This window comes from Plecotus auritus (genome assembly GCF_963455305.1).
Source record: "Plecotus auritus genome assembly, chromosome: 5".
NCBI classification, from domain to species: domain Eukaryota; kingdom Metazoa; phylum Chordata; class Mammalia; order Chiroptera; family Vespertilionidae; genus Plecotus; species Plecotus auritus.
Window position 1 is genome coordinate 126,449,391 of NC_137776.1, and position 17,973 is coordinate 126,467,363.

The 17,973-nt window shown below is 40.5% G+C and overlaps 1 protein-coding gene across 3 annotated transcripts in view; it reads left to right on the plus strand.

The window, feature by feature from the left end:
• The window catches only part of TTC39B (tetratricopeptide repeat domain 39B), a 126,084-nt gene that overhangs the window by 42,877 nt on the left and 65,234 nt on the right, over positions 1–17,973 (plus strand). Inside the window, exon 1 of one of the 3 annotated variants that reach the window (XM_080667215.1) lies at positions 4,425–4,694. The exons of the other annotated variants lie outside the window; for them this stretch is intronic. The gene's annotated coding sequence lies outside the window, so the exon portion shown is untranslated. Of the gene's footprint in view, positions 1–4,424; positions 4,695–17,973 lie in introns of those variants that run through there. 3 annotated transcript variants of the gene reach the window in all.

Sequence of the window (17,973 nt, forward strand, 5' to 3'; positions counted from 1 at the left end):
TATACCTCAAATATGGCATTATTTTAATCTATATTTTAATATGCAAATATAAAAGATAGGTCTCTTTTTAAAAACATTATAAGACTATAATCACACCTGAAAAAATTAACAATATTCATCAACTATCCTGTCAGTCAGTGTTCAAATTTCCCCAGTTGTCTCATATAATTTATTATAATTTATTAACAGCATGTTTGTTTGAATCAGGATAGAGTGATCCTTCTTGAATCAAATTGGATGATGTCAATTTGCTTAACACCTGCCCTGAGTTTGCATGTCTCTGAGATGAAAACCCCAATCTACCGCAGTCCACAAGGCTTGAGGTGGTCAGGCCCCCACACTGCTTCCCCCTGGTCAGGGCCACTCTCACCCTCATTCACTGCCTTCTAGCCACAAGCCTCTTACAGTTTTTTGAGTGTACAAACCCTTTGCTGCCCTCTTTTTTGTGCATGTGGGTGTCTCTGACCACAGACTTCCTCCCACTTCTTCCAGGGCTTCTTCCTGTCTGTCACCCACCGCTCTCAGCTGGGATGTTCTCCCACCTCTTGTAATGACTCCTCCTAAATAGATTATTCCTATCCCATTTCTCCATCTTAACTCACATTTCTTTCACACCATTTCTCATTTTGTAGTTAATTATTACTTGTTTTTTGACCATTTGTTCCTTTGGGCTCTAAGTTCCATGAGGATAGGACTGGTCTGTGCTGCTCATTACAGTTATGTACTCTGCATCCAAGCACCATGCTCAGCACATAGTAGGTCCTCAATATATATTTGTCAAATTAATGAATTTGTTGAATGAATGTACTAATCAGAAAATATAGATGGGTAATCAAAGTAGACTGCAAGGATTTTCAGTGCATTAAAAAAATCCAGTCATCATTTATTGAGAACTTACCAAGGATAGGGGATAATAATAATTGCTGTTATTGTTCAAGGGAGAGTGAGTTAATGAATCTTTTGGGATGTGTATTTTCTTTTAAATAATGATTATAGCTAGTTGTGCTAATCAACCCAAATACATACTAGTACATAATTAGGTAATGCCCAATTGCTTGGGCCTAGTAAACACTATTCAGGGTTGTGAGTGTCTCCTTTGCTATTTCTCAACTATGGGCTGACTCACTCTTCATCTGAAGTTTATGTAAATGAGCTGTCAGACAGAGTCTCAAGGGATAGAGTGAGCTTCACTGCCTTTTGTTAACTTTCTACCATTCTTTTCTGTCTGATTTCAAGAGTCCTTTATCCACCTTTTGATAAAAATAGCCCAAAGTGAATAATAAAACTTCCAAAAAGCAGATACTACTTGGAAGCTTTGCCTTTTGAAATGTATCAAACTTCCATTGCTTATGCTTTGAAAATTTATCAATCTCTCTAGTCCCTCCTCTCATTCTTCTCTCTCTTCTCCATTTGTGTCATCATGTTTGTAGAACATCATGCGTAGAACTTTGCAAAGATGGAGTGATATTCGGGTTAGGTACATTTGTGTAATTCAGTATCATGTATCATATACATTTAATAAATAGTCTGTAGACTTATTAATAGTCACTAATAAATCTAAAGGACTCTGAAATTGTTTAAAACTGAAGTATTTGGGGATTTATGTATGACTTTTATCTTTGTGTAAAGTAATTTATATGTTATTTATTTTAATTTTATTGTCTTGAGTGAAAGTATTCATGCCAGCAAGAAGTATTTTTATTGCCTGTAAGCAGAAGTTTATAACTAGAACTCAGAATGTTAAAGCTCCATGTAGCTCTGATTAATTAGCATTTTCAAAGGTATAGGCATAGTTTTGGTTTTCCCTGTAGGCAATACAGTTATAAGCTGTGGTTTCTATTTATTTTGGCATGTAAAAAAGTTTTCTGCAAGACTTATTTTACTTTATTTTAATGCAGTTAAAAAATTGTTTGTGTGTATATTTGTATAAAACAACTCAAATCTATTCTCATTCAAATTCCAATAAAGGGCATCTTACAAAATATCTGACTAGTACGCCTCAAAACATTCAAAAAGAAAAAACAAGCCTGAAAAACTGTCACAGCCAATTAGTTAAAAATAAGTAAGTCCGAATAAAGTATGGTCTTTAGTTAATGATGATGTATTAATATTGGTTCATTAATTATAATAAACTAGAGGCCCGGTGCACGAAATTCATGCACGGGCAGGGGTGTGTGTGTGTGTGTGTGTGTGTGTCCCTCAGCGCAGCCTGCACCCTCTCCAATCTGGAATCCCTCTCACAATCCAGGACTGCTGGCTCCCAACCGCTCGCCTTCCTGATTGCCCCTAACCGCTTCTGCCTGCCAGCCTGATCACCCCCTAACCACTCCCCTGCCAGCATGATCCCTAAAATGGGGGAATAGATTTGAGATGTTTTTCTCCAGGTAAGACTGAGGTTCCAGATTTTTGGGAGATAGAGCAGAGAGTTAAAGTGCCACTTTCATTACATTATATCAGGGTCTATACTCTCAACATTATTTATCACTGTTGATGTTGGTCTGCATCACCTGGCAGCCATAGTATTTGTCAGGTTTTTCCACTGTCAAGTTACTTTTTTTGGGGAGGAGGAGTTATGTTTCCCCTAAATGAGGGCAGAGAATCTACATAAATTATTTGGATGTTCAGTGTTTTTTTCTTTTAGATTGCATCAAGACAGTCATGTCAAATTTTCATATTTCAACACTCTCAAAGGAGTCTTTTAATCTGTATGAGATTTTGAGCATGGATAAGTTAATTTTAGGTTGAAGAGCTCTTGGAAATATGTGGTAACTCACCATTTTAGGGATGTCTGAAATTAACTGGGTGGTCGGCCTTTTGTAATTTCTCAAAGGTTTTGTTCAAATGCAAGTTAGATGAATTCTCATACATATTGCACTATTCACAACAAGTATAGCTGGACTTAAAGTTTTTATTGATAAAGGAAAAAGAATATTAGATAAAAGTAACTTGTGTTGATGGGGAAATATATTGTACAAATAATTTTGCAGTTGGCCTTGTCATTCTCTTTTCCTTCCTTGAGAAAACCTGACCTTTGCAAGACCAGGTCTCTTAAACAGATTTCTAAAATGTCCTGTGGTTCTCCTTTGAAGTACAGTACCTGTCACATTTGCTGTCATTTGACTCTCTGGCTTACCTGCTGGATGGAGAGCTCCCTGGGAGCAGGGCCCATGTGTGCTCTGCTCACTACTGTATCTCCCATGCCCATACATAGTAGGCATACAAATACATGTTGACCGACTGTCCTATGCTATTTTGAGTGCTTTTAGAAATATAGGTGGTTAAATATTGGGTCACAGTTGTCATAACATGATGCTGTGTGAAAAGGTAATACACAATAATAAAATTAAAGAAAAATGTGTACACACACACACACACACACATACACACACTGAGTGGCCAGATTATTATGATCTCTGAACACATAATAATATGGCCACTCAGTGTATATCCTATATAATAAAAGGCTAATATGCAAATTGTCCCCTTGACCAGGAGTTTGACCAGCAGGCAGTCTGGCCAACCGCCCATGTCCCCTCCCCCTGGCCAGGCTGGCCGGAACCCACCCATGCACGAATTCATGCACCAGGCCTCTATATATATATTGGAGGAGGAAGACGAAGTAAATGTTGCAAAATATTAACAGTGGTTGCAAAATATTAACAGTGGTTATCTCTGGGTTATGAGATTATGGCTGGCTTTAATTTTCTTCATTGTTTTCCAGTTCTCTCCGAGGAGTTTATTATTTTATAAACAGGAAATATCAAGAACACAGTACCTAAAACTTTTATAATTAGGTAAAATAGTAAGCCCCATTATAAAAAAAACCCAACAGTTCAGTTCTAGTATGCATAAGAGCCCTTCTTCAAATACAAGTTAGATGAATTCAAGACAAGAAGGCAAGACAAGAAAGTTTCCAAGTCACTGACCATCTCTAAGGCTACTTAAAAAGATCTCATCAAGGCCAGTTCAAATATTGTTTAATATTAATTTCAAAGTGCTATTTCCAATGGTATTAGTGTGATTATGTCCTGTGTATTTCATTCACTTAACTAATTTAACTTTTGTGCATTTAACAAACTACTAGAGTAAAAACTTCAGAGAATGTCATTTTCCCTTATTTGGTGTTTTTAAAAAGTCCATGGGATATAAAATCTAAGTCTAACCTGGGAGTATCAGCCTGCTCTTACATTTTCCTTGAAACAAAAGAAATTCACTGCATTCTGCAATTGGCCCTTTTTCGATGTAGGTAAATTTTTGGGTATATTTGAAAAACCTTTAAAAGACCCTGTAGATTTTATAAATCCAGGCCATTTGTATTTTTATTTCCTGTTCCCTAAGACAATTAAACAGGGATGGATTAGCATTAGGCTGCAGCAGAGATTGGAGTGGGGTGGGGGGTGGGGGGGAATCTCCCGGCATCCCTTCCTGCAGAAGCATCAGCCAGGGGCAGAGCCAGAGCGGATCTGCCACTTTAACTGACAAGTCTTAAATTCTGCCCTGGGAAGCTCTGGGATGCTGTCAGCCACCTCAGCAACTTCTTTTCTCATGCCTGGTAATTTAGAGTCTCACTGGGGACTGAGAAATAAAACAGAAACTGAGGATTTTTGTTGACTGTTAAATTGAGGACTGCCTCTTCTTTTTGTTGGCTGTTTAAAAATCATTCATTCCTCCAGAGTCACAGCTGGTCGAAATCTGTGAGTATGTTGCATTTATTTAGCTGTTCCCGGGGGTATGATTGCAGCCTTCTCTTTAGATCTGTGAGGATTTAATTCCAGGAAAACAATGCCAGTTTTTAAAATCCGAGTTAAATTTCATTGGAGATCTGGAATTGTTTTTTTTTTTTTTTTTTTTTTTTAATTTGACATGTTCTTTATTAAAGGCTTTATGTCAAACTTGCCAGGGGTTTCCTCCCACCACCCCTCCCCCTATGTCCCCCTGAGGGTGAGTGCTGAAATCAGAGAAAACCGCAGATCTCGCTGCTGCAGAGGCTGTGGTTTCCCTGGATGCCATGGCTGGTTTATTGCTACAAGGTGTGCACGGGGCTGCAGAACAATGGAAGGATCACACGGGCTCACTTTGTGTTCCCTGTGTTTGTCTTACATCCTTTGCGGGCTTCATCATAGGTTTTGTTTTGCTAGTGTGCCTAAAACCTTAAGAAAGATGAAGCACAGGCTCACGCTCTCAGAATAGAGTGGGTTGATAACACCCCTTGCCTTGCTGTGTCAGCTTCAGTCTGTCTCTTTGTGGCAAGATTACAGTAAATGGGAGTCACTGAAAAGGGAGCTTTGCGTGATCACCCTTTCCTAATTGTGCATTTGAATCTGTGCCATTTTTCCCCTGGTGACGCAGACCCTTTTAGTCTAAACATCTGTCCTTAGTCATCGCGTCCCAGTTTCTCCCATTGGAGTTTACTGGAGGCTAGAACTGTAACCTTGCTGAATTACCATTGAATCAATTGTGAAAATTTTGTAAAGATAGAGGTTAAATTATGGTTCCCACCATAACCCCCATATGTGACTCTTGATTTGCCTTTGTTAAATGGAAGTCTTATTATTTTAGTGAATTGATTCATATTGTTTGGTTACTGATCTCAGTTCTTTATCTTAAAATCACATTAGCTACAGCAGTTTCTAAAAGTTGATATGTTCAGAGACCAGTAGTCAGAATGCTTTTAAACACCAACTGGTAGCAGTCATCTTTGTAGCTGCAGAATATGTTTGGCTTAGGGTGACATATTATGTGAGCTTTGTGGGTGCCAGTATTTTGGTGGATTTCCTGCAGCGTAAAATAAATCAAGGATTTTAAAAAGAAACTCTCCGCCACCCAGAGGTGGAACATTTGCTGTTTTTATTTTTAAACATGTTGTCATACTTAAATGCAGCAACTTTGAATTGAATTAGGAAAAGATTCCTAAAAATTAGAAATTCTGCCTTATCTAGACCTGCAAAATTTATATTTGCTCATTAATTAATTTATTTCAACATTCAACCAATGTTTACATTTGTTCTTCATGGTGCAGATATTTTTAGCAGGCGAGAGGCATTCAAAAACTACCTAATTATTTCATTAAAATTGTGGTCATTTTTCAACTGTAGAAGTGTAGGTACTTTGTGGCCAGACCTATACAGGACATACCAGTGGTCGGCAAACCGCGGCTCGCGAGCCACAGGCGGCTCTTTGGCCCCTGGAGTGTGGCTTGGCGTCAGAACCACTTTTTCAAAATAGACTCGCCCAGGCCGAAAACCGACTTCTGCGCATGGGCCACGAAGTTTCAATCGCACTGTACGTGCGCGCTTGCATGTGGTATTTTGTGGAAGAGCCACAGTCAAGGGGCCAAAGAGCTGCATGTGGCTCGCGAGCCATGGTTTGCCGACCACTGGGACATACAAATACTTGCCACTAATTTTGACCCAGGTTTTCTGAAGCCACAGTTCTTTAGGATGCTTGCGTTGCAAAGAGATTTTGGAAATCATGTAGTTATTTCAATAATCAATAAGCATGTGATAGGTACTATATACAGGGTGTCCCAAAAATGTATACCCACTTTGAATAATTATAAATCCCAATGGGTTAAATCTAAAAAGAAAGAAACATCAATTGGACTATCAGCTGTAAAGTATGTATATGGGACACCCTATATATAGAGAGAGATCATACAATAGTTAAAATAGTTCCCCATAACAATAAAAAGGAAAAGGAAAAAAAAGAAGAGGAAAAAAATGGTTTCCTGATTTTTTGGCCACTGTTTATTCCAGTATCTTAGAAGATACCGAGACACCAAAAACAGAATAGGAAGCAAACAACAGACCAAAATCAACTAACCAAAGCAAACCAGAGTAACAGCAACAGGAGTCTGAGTCTGTAAAGGTGTTTGGCTGGTCTTGGTTCTGAAGAAGGAATCCCGACAGACCTAACCCACTTGCCCTGACAGCCGACTCAGAGGGCTCCCTGTGCTGCCTGATGGTTAGTACTTGAGAGTGAATAATTAAGATTTTTTTTTAATACAGCAAATATCTTGGCCTATTGATAGATACTCATTCAAGAACTTAGTTTGTTGGGAAATACAGACAGGAAATTCTGTCTTTGGGACATGGTAGGATAAACAGTGTGTGGAGAAGGACAGGGTCTGTGAGCAATGATGAGGGGTGACCATTCTAACCTTGGGTGATGGGCAGGAGTCTGGGCAGATGCTGACTGCCTAGGGGTGACCTCCTAGGGCTTTTTGGAGGAGATGTCTGAATTTAGGCAGATATTGCTAGATACTTGGGCAGTGGTTCTCGGAGGTGGTTTATTAGAACTACAGAGCCCCTGAGATATGAGGCCCTTGTACAGAAGGCAAAACTTTCTCCTCTACTCTTAGGTTCATTGCTTGGGGTTCTGCAAGTTAAATGGACAAAAGACAGATTAGCAAGAGAAAGGAAAATTAAGATCAGTTTACACACACAAAATTCACAGAGTTCACAAAGAAATGTGCCTCAAGGAAGTGATTAGAATTTGAGGCTTATATACCATCTTAACACAGGATGATGCATCTTGGAGAAGAGGCTGAACTAAAGAAAAGGGTTTCTGGGCTTCTGTATGGGTAAGTTATGGGAAAGGATTAGGAAATGTATGGTAAATAAGGATTGTTTTATAAGGTTTGTTATACAAATAAAAATCCTTTTCAGGTGATATGAGTTACCTCTGGGGTCATGTCCTTCCTAGTATGGGAGAGGGAAATTTATGTCCTGCTTTTAGACAGAAAAGGGGAGGGCAGAGAGCTCATTGCTTTCAGCTCAAAACAGTCTTTCTGTCAAATTCTGGGGTAACAGACTCTGATCTCCTTCACCACCATCTCTTCAGTGTTTGCCAAGAAGTTTGGGAGGCCTGCCGTTCTAGTGAGGATAGGCTGGTCAGAGGAAGACAGATGCCAGGGAACCATGGCAAGAGAAGTGACCAGCCACATAAGTTTTCCTCAGGAAGATCACATGGATTTGTATTTAGTGAGGACTCCCTGGGCACAGTGTGGGGATTGGTAGAGGGGAAGTGTGCCTCAGTCTTAAAGTAAGACCTTGCTCCTGGCTCTAAGACTCTGGTCAAAATTATTAATAATTTAGGGCTCAAATAGGCTTTTATGGCTTAGGTTGAGAACTTAACATGTGTGTGCATATCTATATGCATGTACATACACATATGCATATATATATGTTTTAGTTATTGCTTTTATAGAAAATACTAGAGGCCCGGTGCACGAATTCATGCACAGGTGGGGTCCCCTCGGCCTGGCTGGTGATTGGGGCTGATCCAGGCAGCGGGAGGTTGGCTGTGGGGAGGGGCCATAGGAGGTTGGCTGTGGGAGCGCACTGACCACCAGGGGGCAGCTCCTGCATTGAGCATCATAGTGACTGGTCAACTGGTCGTTCAGTTGTTTGGTTACTTAGGCTTTTATATATATAGATGCTTTGATTTCTAACCAAGTGACTTATAGATAAACTTACATAGGAAATGACCTACTTACAACTTGTGTCATTTATAACCTCCCATTTTTTTTGCATCAAATCTCTCATTTGATTAGCAGAAGGCTTTGGGGCCTCTCGTGAGACAGGACATTTTGAGGCTCTATGTCAAACATGTGGCCCATCAGCCGCGAGTTTGACATGCTTGCTCTATGTGGTTTCAAAGCAGGAAGGAAGTGTTAGGGGCAGAAAAAGAATACTGGGAACTAGCTATAAATATAAGAAATATTAATCATATTCATATTTCTGTTAACTGTGATGGTTCTGTTCTGATTATAGAGAGCACATTCTAACCTGGCTGAGAGTTGTATGCCCTGGGACCTGGGAGCTAACACTGGAATGCAGTTCATCCCTCCTTTCCTGAGAACTGCCTAGCATTATGGAAAGTTTTACAACCTCATGGCTGTAACAATCTAGTTCCACTGGCACCCACCCTTTGCAACCCCTAGCCCTATTGCCTGTAATCTGGTCCCAGAGGTTGCCCTCTGGAACCTGTAACCATTATACCTTGCCTACTTTCCCATGCCTATAATTCTTACTCTCCCACCTAATCTTTGCCTTCTACCCAATATAAACAGCTGGCTTATGGGGAGGGGAGAGCAGATTTTCATGGATGACCTGCTGCTTTCCCATGCTGCTGGCATTATTGGAATAAATGCTCATATATGATTCAACCCTGTTTCTGCTTAATTGGCTAAAGTAGTGACAGACAGCCTGGACCCATTGGTTGTCCGGTTACAGAATGTTAAGCACCTTTTTGCTTTGTCATCATTTTCATATCTTAGTCGAGAAGAGATGAACTAGAATCTTTTAAAAATGTCTTCTGTGCCAGGTCCAGTAGCTGTGGTAAGTCCTTGTGTTTTCAACAACTGTGATAATTGGGCTTGCCATTCCCTGTTACGGATGAGGAAGATGAGGTGCACAAAGGCTGAATCAGTTGCCCAGTGCCTGCTGACTGAGACCCCATCGTGGTAAGGTTGGCAGATTTGTGCTCCAGCTGTTGTATTGTGCCCATTAGGTTACTGGTGGGAGCCCCCTGCCCCCTTTTATTAAAAATCCACAGTGCACTCCTGGATACATGTGTCATGATAAATGCTCAGTATTTTTGGACTTCATGCCCACAGGTCTTCCTGATGTTTTGCACTTGCTTTCCATTTTTTAACACCATATTTACACTTTGCTTCATTTTAGAATGGGCGGGGCTGCATATATGGGCAAAGAACATGAACAGGAGTTTGATATGAATTTCATGCATGGGTTACTTTTCTTTCGATACTCATCAGTCTACAGTTGTGGAAAGTCTTTAGACCATTCACATGGTATGAAAGGATATCTTTGGTGATTGTTTTGGACGAGTGTGTTATGGACTATCTCATTTCAAGTCATTACAGGTGACTGTGTTTGAGAAAGCAAGGAAGGGTGGAACCAAGGCTTGAATTTCTCTTGTGGGTTGGGACTATAGTCATTATCTTCCTAGTTAGTGGGTGAAGCAAATTTTGAGCCATTCCTGGATCCAGCAAACCAGGCCCTATATAGCATTTATGAGTCATCGCCCCTCCTCAATATTAGTTTAGGTGTTTTTGTTGTTGTTTTGTTTTCTAAGCAATAGCATCCCTGTATAGCAAAAACATTTTGTGTGTCTCCTTGATATTATAGGCTGAATAAATACACACCAACTATGAAAATAGTCACACACTGAAGATCTAAAGAAAATGAAACTTTGGCACTTAATTACTTGAGTATTTATATGTTTTCCCTTCTCGTTTGTTTGTCTGACCTAATAGTAAGGAAAGTCCTTGTATTTACTGAAAGCTGCTTATTTTTGAATAAAGGACTCTGTGGTATTATATTCATTGGTACTTTCCATGATCTACATATGTGACATAAAATGCCAAGTATCTTGACTGTACTTGGTACAGGGTGCTAGTGTAGAATCAATAAAAATGTCATTTATTCATTAAAATATCGGTGAGCATCTCTCAGCTAAGCCAGAGAGTTCCTCTCCTTAAAAGGCTCATAATCGATTCACCATAACTAAAAAGTAACCCAATAATTATACTATGATGAGTTGTAAATTCTGATCAAGGAACCCAGAGGAGAGACACATTATGTAGCCTGGGAAAAAGACGTATCGAGTAGTCTTTATTTTTAGAGTCAAATGAAAGGAAAATTTACTTTTAGCATCAATTTTAAAAAATTTCTTGTTTTGGTTTTCTTTGTTTTAGGTTGTGATGTTTTAAAAGACACAATAATCACCCACGCAGTGCCACACTGAAAACCTGCATTTGCTCTGCATCCCTCCCTTGAGGATGTAATGAAAATGGCAAAGTGCTGCCTAAGTGGCTTCTGCCCAGGGTGCAGGAAACACTGCCCTACTGAGTGGCAGGAGTATAAACGTAGGTCTGATGGGAGGCTCTTGGCCTCAGTCACTTAATTCTTCAACACCAGCACCGCATGTATGGGATGTTTCAGTCTAAACAGTGATTTCCTAAAATAAGACGCATTTCCTCTCATCACATCCATTGAGGTAGACAGGGCAGGTATTGTTATCCCTCCCCTGGCTGTGTGTGTGCATGCTTTCCCCCCAATTTGTTTTTATTGTGGTAAAATACACATACCATAAACTTAACCATTTTAAAATGTACCCTTCAGAAGTATTGAATACATTCATAATGTTGTGCAACCATCACCACCATCCATCTCTGTAACTCTTCACCTTGGAAATCTGAAACTCTATACCCATTAGACAATAGCTCCCCACTCCCCTTGTCCTCCAGCCCGTGGCAACCACCATTATATCTGTTTCTATGATTTGTATCCTTTCTGAGTTTGAGCAGATGAGGACACTTAGGCTCATAGAAGTGAGTGAAGGGTGCAACGCCACACTGCTTGCCAGTGCTGGGCTCACCTCGGCCGGGAACCCAGTACGCTTTCTCCTTAATCACACTACCACAGGGTGATGAGAACAGATAAAAAACTAGACAGAAGATTTCTGTTAGTAATAAGAGAGTCCTCTAGCAGGGAAGGTTTTATATGTATACCAGGGGCCCAGTGCACAAATTTGTGCACCTTGAGAGGAACTGCGGGCCGCAAGGCTGCGGTTGGCACAGGGACAGGTCTCGGCCCATCCTCCATGCCCCCACCCAGCCCCTCCGGCTGTGGCCCCTGGTCCCCTGTCTGCCAGCAGCCCTGCTGCTGGCAGCCCTGCTCCCGCCGCCGCCGCTTCCATGCACTTGATGGCGCCGGTTCCGCTTGCACCCGCTGATGGCGTGGAGCGATTAGGGCCAGTGCCAGCAGTGGGTGCAAGCAGCAGCTTTGGCGCTGGCAGCGGGTGCGAGTGGTGGCTCCGGTGCTGGCAGCAGGTGCGAGCGCCGGCGGCATCACAGTGCACGGGAGCAGAGAATTTTCAGTAACCACCAGAGGCTCACCCCGAAGACAGCGACTGGTGCCCCGCCTTGGTCTGGCGCCCCTGCTCATCTGCTCCACCATCCCGCCACAGCTGATGCCTGCCATGTTCCATGCTCTGCCACCTGTTTCTGATGCCCGCCATGTTCTGCGCATGCCCCCTGGTGGTCAGCGCACATCATAGCGACCAGTTGTTCGGTTGTTTGGTTGTTTGGTTTTGGGGTTGTTCCGCCATTTGGTCTATTTGCATATTAGGGTTTTATATATATAGATATGTTTTTACTGACTTCAGAGAGAGGAAAGGAGAGGGAGAGAGAGAAACATCAATGATGAGAGAGAATCATTGATCAGCTGCCTCCTGCATGCCCCCTACTGGGGATCGAGCCCACAATCCTGGAACGTGCCCTTGACTGAAATCGCACCCAGAACCCTTCAGTCCACAGGCTGACGCTCTATCCACTGAGCAAAACCAGCTAGGGCTTTTCTTTTCTTTTTTTAAAAAAAACACAGTAAAGAAAAGCAGCAAAATGAAACAGGAGCTGTGCTTATCTCCTGCCAATCTAACATTCCATTGCTGTTTGTTTTGAATAATGTGAAGAGTGCAGTTTGTTTTGCCGAAGGAAAGAATTTGAAGGGACACAGGCTCTTGTTTAGTTTCCACTGTGTCAGGGATTTGCTGTGGCTGTGGGCAAGAGAAACAGCATCTGTTGGGATAGTTTCTTTTTTCTGAAGAGACTGTAAGTTTACCTTCCATTTTTTTAGTGAGTGGGGTCTGAGACACACTATAGTTTATGCAAAATGAACTTTTATTCTTTCCAATTGCTCTCAGTTGCCTCTGGAACTCTCATCCCCATTGAGGATGGAAAAAAACATTGCCAATTAAAGATGACATCATCTGCTCAAATTTCAAACAGTCTCTTTTGGAGTGATTCAGGTTTTCTTGAAGGAGTGGCAGAGGCAAGTGCCCAGTCATGTAAACCGTTAAACTCTGCGTCAGGCCCACGCCTCCCTTCTCTGAGGTTTCCCCTCCCTCTCCTCCTTCCCAGGTGGTGTCAGGTGCAGGAGGAAGTGGAGTGTGATGGAGCAGCATCTGGGTATTGCTCTCTGGTTGGTGGCTCCATCCAGTTGTTTTTGCATTGCCCTCTGTCCTTGCTGCTGCTACATAGGACGAGGGTCTCTAGGTCTGGGCAGTCTTTACTAATGCTATTCTTGCTAAGCATTAAAGTGTAGCACAGTATTTAGCAGACACAGCTGTAACTGGATGAGCTTGCCTGGAACCTAATAATTTAGCCAACTGCAAAGAAGAAATCAACATGTAATTAATCAAATAGTGTATATAAGCAATGGCTAAGCTTCCCTTAGGGCAGAGATATCTGGATGTGATCCCCTTTAGTTGCTGCATAAAATACCTAATGATAACCATGTCTTGTTCTTGAATAAAACACCCAGAGCAGCAAATCCATTGTGTTTGGTTCCACTTCCTCTGCTGCCCAGGCACCTGTGGTGGCTGGACTTGGTGTGTCCATGACCCTGAGGGCTTAGTGTTCTCCACTGGCATTGGCAAGGCCAGTGACTGAGGTCCAGTGACCATTCATTTGATCCCTGTTGCTGCCCTTTGCTACAGGACCATCTAAGCTGTCTTTAAAAAACATTTTCTTACTTTGCAATAATTCCAATCGTAGCAAAAGAGTGTGAGAATAATAGAGAATTTAATGTATACCCTTAATCCATTTTCAACATTTTGCCACATTTTGCTTTATTATTCTCTCTGTATACACATAACGGGATGAATTAGAGAGGGAACTGTCTGGAAATAGCTTTCATGTTCTTTCCTTTTCTCTGCTTTCCTCCAACCATTCTTTCTTTCAAGGTAAGCTTCTCCACTTCCTTGAACTCTTCCTTCTGTTGAACTGGCTTTAGTCTTTTCCTGGCTGTTGGCTTCTAGTTGCGTTTCCAGCCGTTGGTTGTCTTAGAACAGTGTGTAGGACATCAGATAGTTCAGGGGGTTGGATTGACCAGATGAGAGTGAGGGCCAGTTCCTTCCAGTGAAAAATAAATCAGTGTTGTCTGCCAGTTGCTCCTCCGTTTGTCCATTTGTTCAGTCAGTCAGTCAGTCAATCAACACAGTCTTTTTGGGAGTTTCCATTTGCAAGAGTGGTGAGGAAATGTTGAATTCCTTTCGCTTGATTCTGATAGCACTGGTGACAGGCCTGGCTTGGAGCTGACAGTCAGAGGGCTGTGGGAGTACCTGCTAGTTTCTGGGCTCTTCTTGCCCTCCCAGCGGCCGCTGCAGCAGTCCCCGCTGCCTCTGATCAGTGGCCCCGAGCATGGCTATTTGAAGGAATTGCCCATTGGGCAGGATTTGGTCTGGTGAGCAGTTTTCTTTAGTAAGAAAGACAAGCTAATCATATGGTCAATAATATTAAGCAATAAATTTCCTGGAAATCTGGTGGTGGTATCCACTGGAGTCCCATGTTCATAATGCCGATGGACACTGTTCAGACTGTAGATTATATAAATGGTGCCTCTCATAGCATAACAGTTGGCCATCTTTGTTCATTCCTTTTATCCCCTTAAAGAGAGATTTAACTTTGATGAAAAGCTGGAAGGATATTGTCTTTTAATAATTTTTGAAAATTTTACTTCATTTTTTGCTTTTCAAAATGAGCTAGCTTTTTATTGTGCAGGAACATAGCACATTGCATTGAATTTATTAGGGAAATTAAATTTGAATTGATTCTGCTAATTATGACTTGAATGAGAGAAAAAGTATAAACAAAGACAGCTGTAAGCTTTTCATTTGAAAATAGTTCTACCTCATGATTAAAAATTAGAGTAGTATAAAATACAAAAATAAAAAGACAAATAACACAAATAACAAATGGCCAAAGAACCTGCATAGACATTTCTCCAAAGAAGATACACAAATGGCCAATAAGTTCCTAAACAGATGCTCAATATCATTAGTCATGAGGCAAATGAAAGGCAAAGCCATAATGAGATACCGTTACCCACACAAAGATGGACAATAACAAGTGTTGGCCAAGATATGGAGAGATTGGGACTCTCATACATCACTGGTAGGAATGCAGAATCACACAGCCAATTTGGAAAATGGTCCAGCAGTTTTTCAAAATATTAGACATAGAGTTACCATTTTACTCAGCAATTCCACTCCTAGGTATATACCCAAGTTTTTTAGAAACTTAAATAAATTAGAGTAGTAAATACAGTGCAAAATGAGGGCATATTTTCCAACACACTAATAACAGTAATTGAAATATGATGTTTCCTTTAGCATCAATCAGCCAAATAATAGTTTTCACTAGCTAAAAATGCGTTTCTTCTAACATCTCAGTATAACATCTTGGTCATGCTCAGGAGTGGAACAGACAAGTCATTCTATTTAAATGTTTAATAACTGCGCTTACTTTGGCAGAACAGACCCTAAAACTGAAGCAATTTAAAGAACATTTAGCATGGCTTTTTTTGCAAGGATGCATGTACTCCACTACAGTGTTTCAGATATTAAAAACCTTTACTGAAGGGAATAAGACTTGAATAAATGTGTATAGATGTGAAAATATAATATTGTAAAGATAGCAGTTCTCTGCAAAGTTTGCCAGGAAAAACCATGTCAGGACTTTTTTTGGTATCTCTATAATAACTTACTCTGTAATTTATAACTAAGAATGAAGGTAAAATAATAGCAGTTCCCGCCCACCCCCCTGACAAAGAACATTAGTAAAGTAGAGGACTTGCTCCTTTGGCATATAAAGAAAGCCACGATAGTGCAAAGTGCAGAGAGGCATATGTATGAGTGGAACAAGAGTGCCTGGGCACAGACACGTGTACACATGGAAATTGGCCCTGTGTTACAGAGTTGCAGTGTTATTCAGTATGTCATCGTGTAAAACTTACAGAACGAACAAATGTCAGATTTATTTATCCATCAGCAAGATGGTAAAACTGGCTCTAAAAATATTTGGGGAATGGAAGACAGAATGTTGGAATAAGATTTGCTATATTTAAAACTGGTTAATATCTTACAAGGCAATAAAACCATAACCCTACCAGACTAATTATTTGGGTATTTACTAGAAAAAAAATCTACAAGTTAACATATAATTTTACAGAGTATCAATCAATAGTCATTCATTAGCAAATCAAACAAAGGTATATCTTTGGGTGGGCCTGTTAGACAGTGCTCCAACATGACATTGAAAGGACATTGGTTTTCCTTTTGTCTTATTTCCAAGCTAAGGAGTAGCTGAAGGATGAAGTTATTCATTGGTGTTGGGATAATTGCCTGTCCATGTGGGAAACAAATATGTGCACCTCACGTTGTACACAAAAATGAATTTCAGATTTACTTGTCATATTTTCTCCATGTATTTGAAGCATTTCTCAAAAAAATTTTTTTAAATAGTTCTTTTTTAAAAAAAAATATATTTTATTGATATTTTATAGAGAGGAAGGGAGAGGGATAGAGAGCTAGAAACATGGATGAGAGAGAAACATCCATCAGCTGCCTCCTGCACACCTCCCACTGGGGATGTGCCCGCAACCAAGGTACATGCCCTTGACCGGAATCGAACCCGGGACCCTTCAGTCCGCAGGCTGACGCTCTATCCACTGAGCCAAACCGGTTTCGGCTTAAATAGTTCTTGATGAAATACTAGGTAATAGTTTAAGTGAGTGAATTAGGTCTATATCAAAATACTGTTGAATAAAAAATCACTTTGTAGCATGATACACTTATTGTGATATTAATATACATTTTAAAATACAATTTCTGGGACTTTGTATACATGTATATAAAAGCATACAGGACTAAAGGTGTCTAATCTAAACTTGAAATATGACATGTTGTTTTCTTTAGCATCAGAAAAAATGAATAAGCCCTAGCTGGATTGGTTCAGTGGATAGAGCGTCAGCCTGCTGACTGGAGGGTCCCAGGTTTGATTCCATTCAAAGGCACATGCTCGGGTTGCAGGCTCGATCCCCAGTAGGGGACATGCAGGAGGCAGCCGATCAATGATTCTCATCATTGATGTTTCTATCTCTCTCTCCCTCTCCCTTCCTCTCTGAAATCAATAAAAATATTAAAAAAAGAAAAGATGAATAAAATCTAATTTTGTTTTATTAATAATTATTAAGTTCTGTTAAATTCAAGTCTATTGTGCCAGGTAAAGACACTATAATTGTAGCTTTGAAACATGGAACATTTACTTGGTAAATGTTGGTTTTAGCAGAACTTAATAAAATTTTAGTGTTTTATATAATGGTCTGTCATATCATTGAGGGAAAAGATATGGTCTTTTAAAAATTATCTTGGGAAAATGGCCAAAGACTAAGAAACAAATTCACAGCACTTTGTGGAGGGGAGTTTTTTCTGAGTATGCCCTCAAAATCAGAAATGCTAAAGGAAAGAGCAATGTTTGCCTTTTAAAAAATATGTTTAAAACATTAAAAATGTGATTTTACAAAGAGAGAAAGGGAGAGGGTGAGAGAGAGAGAGAGAGAGAGACATCAATGTGAGAGAGATACATTGATAAGCACCTCCTGCAGGCCCCCTTCTGGGGATCTAGCCTACAACACAGGCATATGCCCTGATGGGGAATTGAACTTGCAACCTTTCTGTGCACAGGACGACCCCAACCAACCAAGTCACACCGGCCAGGGCAAGTGTGATTACTTTTGATTTTAAAAACCCTAACAGATTCAACACTGGAGATAATTTTATGATTAAGGCCAAGGGTGAATCTGTAAGAGAGCAGATGGGCAGGAATGTTTCAAAAGGGTTCACAGTCTCTTGAATCTGTTTTTACCTCTTTCCCTGTTTGTAAACGGATATGACAGTCACTGCCTCAGAGTTTTGTGTACACAAGTGCTAGTGCTTCCTCTGTTCTGGTATTAAGTTCTTGGGCTGGAACATAACCTGAGTTCAAGCTACATTCCGCCTTATCTGTCGCTTTTTCTTCCCTCCCACTACCCACACCCAATGACTCTTGTAAGAAGAACTTCGATTTTCCCTTAACCTGATGTATAAAATTTAGGGAACTTGATCTGT